This window comes from Pseudonaja textilis, chromosome 5 (genome assembly GCF_049901715.1).
Source record: "Pseudonaja textilis isolate UNSWEBS1 chromosome 5, rPseTex1.2, whole genome shotgun sequence".
NCBI lineage: Eukaryota > Metazoa > Chordata > Lepidosauria > Squamata > Elapidae > Pseudonaja > Pseudonaja textilis.
Genome location: NC_141994.1, coordinates 61587024 through 61598351, shown reverse-complemented (window position 1 = coordinate 61598351; position 11328 = coordinate 61587024). Strand labels below are relative to the sequence as shown.

The following is an 11328-nucleotide window of genomic DNA, read 5'->3' as shown; positions in this document are numbered from 1 at the left end:
GACGCGCGTTATCTTGAGGCGAGGAGGTGTGTGTGGGCAGGGCTTGCAGGAAAAGGTGGGCGGCCCTCCGCTTCTTCTGGACCGACGGTGCGGAGACAAGCTGAGGAAACCGGGGGGAGGGGGGCGAGCGGCGGCCGTTAGTTAGCTCGAGTGTGAGTGTACCGGTTAGCTTTTCGAAGGGCGTCGATGCCAGTGCGTATTCTGGGGATAGGTTGGGAGGGTTTGACAGATATTATTATCAATATTGGGTTGCTGCTTTGATATTTATATTTTTGCTGTGGAAGGTCGGGGAATCTTAAGCCTTCCTTTCTTCACGCCCAGACTCCACCGCCTCCTCGCCTTCCTTTATTTATTTATTTATTTATTTGGTTTCTCAATTGCTTACTAGATAATAGGTATAAGTAAAAACATAGTTTATGAATACATGGATACATATAAGAAAAATAAAAGAAACCATAGGACAGGGACCATAGGCACGATTGGTGCGCTTATGCACGCCCCCTGCAGACCTCTTAGGAAAGGGGTAAGGTCAATAGACAGTATAAGGTTAAAGTTTTTGGGGTTTGGGGAAGAAACCTTTTGCTAGCCCTGATGCCTGACAGACCCCCCCCCCCCCCAGTCCTTCTGGAGTTCAAAAGCTAAAAAAGATACAGAGAGCTGAATTGGAAAACAACTGAAACAAGCCCAATTTCCTCAGAAAGAAGTAAACCTTTAAAAAGAACCTATAGAAGAAAGCCCCTGGAAGTACTAAAGAAAATGCATTAGGGACAGTAATGCTTACGGAAAGATAAGGTTAGTCCGCTACAAATGAATGCTTTGTCCTGTGAGAGAGGACAAGGTGATTTATTGCATAAGTTACCAAAACATCTTCCAAATCAGCCTAAATAATGGGCTAAAAGTACACACACCACAGTGTACTTTCACAGTGCTATTTTGTGTACAGAGAATTAACCAGCAGCAGCAGGTGTGCCTGAACACACAAATGGGTATAAAAAGAAAAACGGTCTGAAGCAAATTCTGACTAGAATATATAGTCTTTTCCACAGAAAATGTTCCCTGCCCTCTTAAAACAGACATTATCTCCTTTATTTTATTAAGATTTATCTTTCTTTTGGAAATTCCAGTTGTGAAGCTGTGGGGAACAATGTTTTTCCTTTTTATTTCAGCCTTTTTTTTCCTTCAAGGCCCTCTTCCAGTTTTGCCTTTTTCTGTAAAAGATCAGTGTGGTAAGTTATTTTATTAACAGGCATAATCTTTCATGAGTTGCAGGTCACATTTGCATTTCATGGAGGCTATCATTTTTGGTGTCCAGCATTCAGTATTCATGATTGTGTAATATCTCCAGTATCAGTTATGATGGATATATGCCACTTCAGGTATCGAAGTAAATTATTCAGAACAAACATAGAGATTGTCTCTTTGCAGAGCTTTTTATAATCAGCTAGTTGTCTATACAGTGCTAGTGTCTTTTACAGTTTTATGTATTTGTAACAGGAGTTTTTAAGTAAGAAAAATATTAAGGCAAGGCACAATAGAAATATATAAAATTATGCATGGTAGAAAGACAATGGAAAAGTTTTTTTTGCCTCCTGATATAAAAGTACAATCCATGATTATCCAGTTAATCAATGAAGCAGAATTGGACAGATAAGGACTTACCTTTCTTAGAACATATAGTTAAATTATGATTTTCATGTCAATCCTTGCCAAGCTAAATGGTTTCAGAACAGATTCCATATATTCATTGAATTTACATTTATCAATAACTATTATATATAATGGCTATGTATTACTTTTATTGTCTGGCATTGTGTCTCACCATACAAATTGCTAGGCAATCAAAGAAACACTTGTGCTGATACCTTACTGGTTATGATCTTCATAGACAGCTGATCGGTCAATATGGAAACAGATGCTAGCTGAAATAGGCCTTTAGTCTTGATCTAACTAAGTACTTATGTGGCAAATTGAAAGAAGTCCAATACTGATTGATACCTTACATACCTCAATGACCAACACAGAATATATACATTAATGATTTTAAATCATGATAAAATGTATTTGGAAACACAACAAAACCACATAGGATTGGGTTTCTTACAATGCTACAGATAAGAATGTTAAATCCAGACGTTTAACTAATCTAGAACAAGAACTGATTCAGATTTACTAGATAAAATTTAAGTCTGTTTTTATTGGGTTCTCAAATTATTAATAGAATATTCACATACTTTAAATATATCTTAAAATATTGGAATATATAGGTAGGACTATTTCTTGTGCAATAATTATCAAAGTAATATCAAAATAAATTTCATATCCTTTATAAATATAGAGTTAGAAGTGGGCATTTTCTCTATTGTTTTTTTGCTCTTAGGATTTTTTTTTTCAATAATCAAATCATGGTCTGGCTTCTTGTAACTTAATTCATTATAGCTCTTTTCAAATTATGTGTGTATGATTCATCTGTTTAAAGATAAATACTATTGAATTTTAATTTTTTCCTGCCCCTTTCAGTTTTATATTCTTATAATATCTTGCATCTTTCACATACTTTTCTGTTAATGTAGTGAGCAGCATTTAGAATTGTAGGTATTTTGATGGGCACATGATATGTTCCATATGTTAAAATCCCTAAAGTGTTTATATAAACAGGAATGTACAACTGAGCATATTTTCTTGCAGTACAGTATAGCTATTCTGTACAACAGGGAAGATAGTTGCCTAGTGGAGGTTTTTTGGTTCAGTTTTTAAATTTAACCCTTAGCATTTTAATAGAAAACTATGGGAAATAGTTTTGTTAAATCTTGAAGAGTTTTCATGTCTGATTCTGATTTATTTCAATTTTTTCATTGCTCGTAATAATCTCTCTCTCTCTCTCTGTGTGTGTGTGTGTGTATGTGATTAGATAATGTATTTTTCTGATCTTGAGTATTATGCAGTTGTTACTGTCCTCTGTTGTGACTGTTGAACTGCCCTTTACCTGCAATAACTACATTTTTGGTGGTAGCAAATTAAGACTGATTCTGTTGCATTTTGCATTGATGGGGCTATTATAGATAAGACTGGGATGAATACATTTATAAATAGATGACAATATCAGGCAAATTGCTCAGATGGCAGTAGATTCCAAGAGGAAGGATTATATTTAGAAACAGTTAGGATAAACCAATAATGACATAGTTAAAAATTTATTAATAATTTTTAAAATAACATAATTCCTTAAATAAAAATGCAGTCGTACAGATATATACATTTGTCTCACACTGGCTCACTTCTGAACAATTAATTCTGTTTATTTAAAATATTTTAAAAGAGGGTGAGACTTTCTGTTTTTAACCTATGGCAGGATTGCATGGTTACAAAGTATACAGTTTTATTTTACAAGGGCAGTGCAGCCTTCTTGATTTCAGTTAAGTTCTTCAAAATTTTGAAACCTTAGGTGTGGTAAACAGGTATACCTGGGCACATCTCTAAAATAGCATGAGCATTTCAGGTTAGTAAAAAGGGAAATGTGAAATAGACATATATCTCTTAACTGACTTACATTTTGAGAATCCAGTTAATTCACAAATCCAGACACTTAGAAAAAATGTATATGCAAAAGGCTGTATCATGTAAATAAATATTTATAACTGATGGTCAGAAAGGCAGACTTCAAAATTATTCTCCAGCCTACCTTACAATGAAATTAGAAAAGATGGCTAATATTTTTTTTCAGGATCAACCCTCTTAGCTTAATGGGATAAGGATAAATATGGCTCTCCCTGTACTGTGCTAAGCTGAAATCAGAGACAGTGATCTATAGGCATAATACCCTACATTATGTAGTTTTTAAAGTAAAATTACATAAATGGTTATTTCAAAAATCCTCATCTTTCTAAATTACATTTATTTAGGAATAAATCTTCCCATTCTCTATACATACATATTGAAGAAAGGCACAAGGTAGCCTCATCATCCAGACACTTTGAGATAATCAAACATATCTGCAATAGAGGCATCTTTGACATAGAGATAGTATTATAAATATTAAAATATCTATTGGTAGAGACATGCAGCATGTTTATTTTATGGAAGAATGCTGATATGGAAGCTCTGGGTATGTGAGGTTATAATATGCCTTATTTATGTATGAATCTCAAATTCATAATGAAAGATTCGGGATTTTTTTTCTTTTTTAGATGTACAGGCCTTGTAAGACACCTTTATCCAGTAATGTTATAGCAACTAATTGGAAGAATTCAGTTATTCTAATTCTAATGTATTTGTAATATAGAAGATTAATAAAATAAATGTTGTTTTATCAACTTGCCCCTATTGACAGAAATTTACAAAACAATAGCTTATTGATAACAATGGGTTATCAATAATGGGTCAAGAACTTCAAATTGTCCTAAAATAGAAGACCACATTATTAGTCTAGTTAATGTAATATGTTTAATGTAATATGAGGATTTTGTTGGAATAGATTCATGGTATATACACTGAAAAGAAAGCTGACATCTATTTTGTATTGTGCTTGTTGTTTTTAAGCCTTTGATTCTGGTTAAACCAGTGCAAATATACTAAGTCATAAACATTTTGAATTGCACAGGTATTATATTGGAAATATGTCCAGAGAAGAGATAGGAAATTAAGGCAAATAAGGAAAATGAAAGCAACTTAATTATATTTAAGAATATGATCACACACATCTTCTTGAGTTTCTTGAAGGAACATAATTAAACTGTAATGAATAAAGTCAGAAAAATATGTGTTTAATTTTGCATGCCCAGGGAGAGAAGAAGCAGTTCATCAAATCATCAAGAGAACAAGAGCAAATTTCTATTTGGCCGCCTTTTAATCATTCAGAGAAGTAACCACTATGCTTTTTTTCACTGTTCTCCATAGCCTCAGCCCACTGCTCCACTTTTAGGGATCTGTAAGACAACAAACAGATCTTTTTTCTGTCCTTTTCCAAAAATTCTGGAATGGTTTATAGGCTTTCATTGTCAAGTATGCTTAACAAAGTTATGGGAGAAGAGAACCTATTTTGTATCTTGGTCAACCACACACATTCAGCTACACATACAGAGGAAATGGGCAGCTTTGGTTTTTGCTTTCCCACCTAAATATTTTATGGAAGTTGTTTCTAGCTGCAGTACAACAATAGCAGTTGTAGCTAACTAGTTTGCCTGGGAACAATTTATGTAAAAGTTCTCAGAAAATGTAACAGGAGGATTTTTTCCTCTTTATTTATCAGTCAGCAATGATGTAAGATGATAAATCTTCTCTAGTCATTGAAAAATGTAAACGTGAGATTTGTTCATCTGCAGCTTTGGTCCATAGCACATATGTGCTCAGTATAATTAACAAGTAGGCAAGCAAATAAATATATAAATAAATATCCTAGAGTCCTAGACAGTTCTTCAATAGATTTTCTGGGTTATAGGATTCTGTATTTAGCTCCTGTAACTGTGAAATGCCTGTCCGAAATAAATTGTCACCAGAAGCACAGAAATAATATAGGTTGTTTGCTGTGAGCAGAAGTTAAGTGGGTAGAAAAGGGAAAAGCAGTATTGGAAAGCATATGCCAGGGTCTCAAAGGGACAGAGGTTGCTTTGTTATAATTCAGATATTTACATGCTGCTTTCTTCTTTTTCTCAGCTTGGTCTTTTTACTTTTTTTTCTTGATTAAGATCCGCAAGAATCCTAAAACTCAATAGGTGTTTTGTTTTTAATAAGAGGGAATGGCTTGTCTGTTCTGAAATTACAGATTACTGATCTAAATTTTCTTCTTAATAAGTAACTGAGCCAAATACATATAAAAAGCAGATTTGTTATTTATTTTATTATCTTCAAAAATGTAACTATTTTCATTTTAAAATAGGGATTTAAGTTTGTAAGCCATTTAGGAAGATTATTTTTGAATAATTAAACTAAATGCATTTCTGGCATAATAAATAATTTATTTTATCTAGATTTTCATGTTTCATTCAAAGTAGCAAGGGGAATTCAATAAATTAATAGATTCATACCAATAGCATTAATAGTCATTAGTTAAGAGTTTGGGAGAGAAAGTTTTCTGATAGGACAAGATCTAATGAAATCTGAAATTTACCAGACATCTGATGGCTGCTAGATGTGAGCAAAGAATTTGACAATTTTGTTTGCTGAATCTAGTGGTTGCCCTATTTTCGGACAACAAAACCATTTCAAAATGGCATTAGTGATATTAGACTCCTTTCTAATATCAATTGCTAATACAGCTCAGATGATCGATAACAATGACATTGAGTAACGGGCCTTAGCAGCCATGAAAAACTTTAAGATTCAGATGTTAAAAGTATAATTTCATTGCTGTCAAGAGCAGCCACATGAAAAGTGGTAGGTTTAGGAGCATGGAGTTTAGAATGACAGAACTATGACAGAATTTTGAAATATTTTGAAAACATTGATAATGGAAACTGGAATGCTCTGCTTGGAGGAATTGCTTAGCTAAAATCCTGAATTAGAGTACCTTAAAGGGATGGAACAGCCTGAATGGTGAATATAAAAAAAGAAATAGCGTTTGTTTTTAAATAAATTCTCCATTTTTTGGTTCTCATATTGGGGGTGTGCTATTACACCTATTACACATCTTGTCAATATTATTGTACTCAGAATCAGGTCTGATTTTTCAGAGGTGAGTTATTCATTAACTTGCACTATTTGATACGGTACAGGATAAGCTGCATGTAAAGACATACTGTGTGCTGTAGTCCCTGTAGTATATGCTAAACCTGGATCCAGTTTCTCTGAAAAAATATCTGCCTTTTTGTATTATTGTGTTAAAGTTACATTATCATTGTCCCTTCCGCATTTCTGTGTCTGCAGCAGTCATTTCAGAGGAGGAAGGGAATCTGATTCAATTTCATAAATGTTCATGAACTCTTCATTTTTATCATATTTCATACTTGTAACATGTATCAATACATAAAATGTGGCTAAATTTCTTTTCCATTCCGAATTAAAGGTGACTATATTCAGTCAATTTGGGGTTAGGAAATTGTAAGATATTCAGTAACCTTATGTACTATATTTTGAAACCCTAATTTAATCCAGAACATTGTTTCATTATAGCACTTAGCAATAGCACTTAGACACCATTTCATAGTGCTTTACGGGCCTCTCTAAGCAGTTTACAGAGTCAGCATATTGCTCCCAACAATTTGGCTCCTGATTTTACCGACCTCGGAAGGATAGAAGGCTGAGTCTCAACTTTGAGCGGATGAGACTCAAACTGCTGACAGTTGGCAGTCAGCAGTCATAATAGCAGCACCAATATATTTTTGATTCCAGATCTCTCCACGCCACTTGCATTTCCTGATTTCTGTTGAACAAATAATAATAGAGGTAACTTCCAGAAATATAATTCTGATTATAATGTTACATCCCTTCATGCAATAAATACCTTTGGTTACCTTGGCTTGCAATGCCTATTAGTCAATGGTTAATGTTCTCTATTCTTGTAACAATTCCCTATATACATTTCTGTTAGCATCTCATCTTTTTCTGCAAGAGAATTTTGAAGACCTATATAAATATTAAACTATAATCTGTTTTCTAGACCAGGGGTATCAAACTCACGGCCCTCAGGCTGGATGCGTCACTTGTTGGCCCTGCCCCTGACCAATTTAGGGAAGGGAAAAAAAGTCCTGATATGTCATGTGATGCTTCTGTGACAATGTGAGTTTGACACCCCTGTTCTAGACATTGTAAAATTTTATTTTAATTGTAAGATGTAAAGACATTCATGTGTAATAGGCTCAGTTGTTCAGGTCCACAACTGTTCCACAATTTTTCTTTAATGAAAAATCTTATTCTGGGTGTGTATATATGTATACACATGCATATTGTAATGTTTTGACATATATAGAAAGCAGTGTAGAATGTGGTTCATATATGAGGGCTTTATAGGATAGTGTGTGTTGTTTTTTTAAGTATCTAAGAAACTTCAATTTATCTCAGTAACTCTGATCAGCTAGTGGAGTTTGTATTGCCTAAAGGTTTCTTCTGGGTTGTCAAATTATATTTGTATATAAATATGAATTTTTCATAGAAAGCTCTCAAACTCTTAAGTCAGAAAAAGACACAGGAGGCTGGCTGAGACCCATACAGTTGTTATATTGGCATCAATTTAAAGAAAGCAATGATACATTGCTTTGAAAATTATCAAGAAATGTAAAAAAATGCATTTGCCCTTTTTTGTTGTTGTTGTCTTCATAGTCATCAATGATATGGGGCCAGGGATAGAAAACAAACCAGAATAGATGCAATCCTGTACATAGTGCTCCTTTGGCTGCTTCCTCAGACAGTGGGAGTTTGTTTAATAAAGCAGATTGGATCCCTTGCAGTAGCAGCAGTATCTGCATCATCATAATCAGAAACTTCTTCATCATGTGTGTTCACCTGAAGAGGTAGACGATGCAGAGAAATTCTGGGGCTAAGGGAACTCCTGCTTTGGATTATTAATCCCTGTTCCCTCCCATCATTTAAATTATACAGAAGAAGGAAGAAAAAGAAAAATAGATCCAAAATAATTGATTTGATGGAATTACCAAGCTGGCTGGGAAAGATGGAAATCTTGGTATTTGCAATCAATGTCTTTAGTTGTTGCACAAGTAGACAAACTCAAGAGTGATGCTTGCATTTTCCCTTCTAAGAAACAGCCCAGTCTTTAGATTCTGTAAAGCTTCCAGCTGCAGTGCAATGATTGTATCCAGCATATAAGCTCAATACAAAGGGAAAAGAGAACATGTTACGAAGTCAAATCTTTTTTCTACTGTGCCCCAAACTCTGCCCCGCTTAAAGGAGGCAGTAGCTCTTTGCTCATACCCATTTGAAGTTTCTCTCTTTCTAGGTTACAGCCATGTGAGCTGAACTGTCAACTACCCACCAGCAAAATGTGCTGGCACCAGCAAACGCTTCCCTTTTATCCACCAATTTCTCACTTAGATACAGGATATACTTTTGTTTTTACTGATCAACATCTGAAAGGGTGCAAATTGGGACTAATATATTAGTGTTCATAAGTATTGATAGTTTTCAGAAATGAAGCAAGTACTGCTACCAAGCTGAGTATTGAATTTTTCTTCTTTAATTGGAGATGTAACTAATATCCCAAATGCATAATCATGGCAAAATAACTTACCCTAAATATTATTCCTTTTCAGATCTTTGAGCACTCATAGATCTTTTCTTTTACATAAGCACAAAATAAGCACCGTACCTTACATAAAGTGTTTATTAATGGTCTTCCCTAGGCTTTTGGAAAGTTACCACTTATTTTGACTGTAACTTGCATAAAAATTATTATGTATATTCATATGAGGCTTAGAGAATGTACACAAATGAATATTTCAGATAAGAGCCTTTTAGAATAACTGTTAAATATATAAAGTCTCAAAACATGTTAGCAAATATGCAGAAATTGGTGATATAAATATGGTAGATTACTTTATATACTACTTGATCAGAACAGAAATTATTCCTTTTGATCAATTCATAAATGACATATTCTTTACTATCAGCTGTAGAACATGCTTCTTTTTGTATAGAGTTGGGACTGTTCAATAGTCATTACTTATGCCATCACTTACTGCAGCTATGTTTTACCTGAATGTGCAATGTCACAATTTAATTCTTGTACCAATTAAATAAGTAACCAAGCAGTTTGGCATTTGCAAAGATTGGGCAAAAGATACTTATATACCACAGGAGATAAGGAAATAGCACCATATATGACCAGTTACACTGATACTATGCTACCTGTGGATTTTAATCTTATAAATAAAAGATCCTGGCAGCACCTAGCTGACTTTCACTGATCTAGGAAGCTAAGGAGGGAAACCTTGGAAGTATTACTGGGAAGTTAAAAAAAAAATCTTGAAAGAAGGCATTAGCAAACCACTTGTTTATCATATAAAAATATGTGTGTATCAATGTAAGTCATGCGTAGCAGAGCTTGACCTGAAAACATCTTGACATCGGTAAAGAGATAAAGTTATCACAAGTAATAATTTTGTAATTGCATATTTAACCCTTTTCACAGCTGGTGAAATAAAATAATTCAACTAGTTGTTTTTAATCTTATTCCTTGTTCATCAGAATTTGTTATATTTGTATTGAGGGTTAGCATACATTTTAGGACTACTGTGTATATGTGTCAGAATATGTGTATGTATTATGATTTCTTGCTAATTGAGTGCTTATACAATTGATCAACCAATTAATGTGAACTAATTCTGGTGAAAAACTTTAAGCCGTTTCTGAGATTTCTGAGTAGCAACAGAGGATTTTTTAAAAATATGTTATCAATGCAATATTAAAAGCCCCAGAAAATTTGGGAAAAGTTCATGATAATCTGAAATAAATTTGTATGGAAACATTAATCTTTCTATACTTACAGTATGATTCTATGGGAATAAGCCATACTGTAGATTCATGGCATTTGGTCTTGAGGTTCACACTGTTCATATTCTGCACAATGTAATGTATCTTTGAGTTTTAGGTAATGTGAACTTTTTACTTTTTTTTTTACTTTGTGATGTTTCATCTACTATGGTTTAACAATAAATGAATTATCTCAGTTAGTGGGTGCTTGGGGAATTCTTTATTATGGCCAAAAGTCAGCAATTTAAATCCCACAAGAACATGTGCTTTTGCAATTTCTTTACCCAAGGTCAAAATTACAATTAGCACGATTGTACTTAAAAGTACTTCTGAATGTACTACAAGGCACTGCAGCCTAGTGATCAAAATGATGATATGAACTACACCCCCCCCATGATATCAAGGGAAAGACTAAATAAATAAAACTGGAATAAAATATTGTGGCATAATATGCTTTAATATATGTAGAAGTTCTGTAGGCATTTCCTAGAATACGAAGCTGATGAAGAAAGGAAGGAAAGAAGAAATTCAATACTTGGGCAGATTTTGTATCTACTGTCTTATAGGCAGTATATTTATTGACTGAGAACCAATTTCTAATTTCAGGGAAGCTATTTTATGTTTTGTGATTAACATGCACAAAAATTTTAGTGAGCAAGATTTGTTTATTAATAATTATAAATGTTTTGGATATTTAAAAACATTTTGCAGGGCTTTTGAAACTTTCAACAGCTGAATTTATGACTATTATGTTCATAGTAAAGGTGGGATTTGTTTGGCTTTGAATAATGGAGTATAATTACCTAAAGAAAAAGAATAGTTACATTGCAGAACAGAATAAGGAATGTTCAGATTCTACTACTTTAATATAGTAGAAAAAATTAGTTTTGTACTGTGAAGATAGAAACAGAT

General features: G+C 33.7%; 1 long non-coding RNA gene across 3 annotated transcripts in view; it reads left to right on the top strand.

The window, feature by feature from the left end:
- The first annotated feature begins 76 nt into the window (after nucleotides 1–76).
- The window catches only part of LOC148125668 (uncharacterized), a 99544-nt gene continuing 88292 nt past the window's right edge, over nucleotides 77–11328 (top strand). The window contains exons 1-2 of one of the 3 annotated variants that reach the window (XR_015743918.1): nucleotides 77–192; nucleotides 1167–1226. This is a non-coding gene — a long non-coding RNA (uncharacterized LOC148125668). The remainder of the gene's footprint in view (nucleotides 193–1166; nucleotides 1227–11328) is intronic. The other 2 variants (XR_015743919.1, XR_015743917.1) reach the window with 2 other exon arrangements.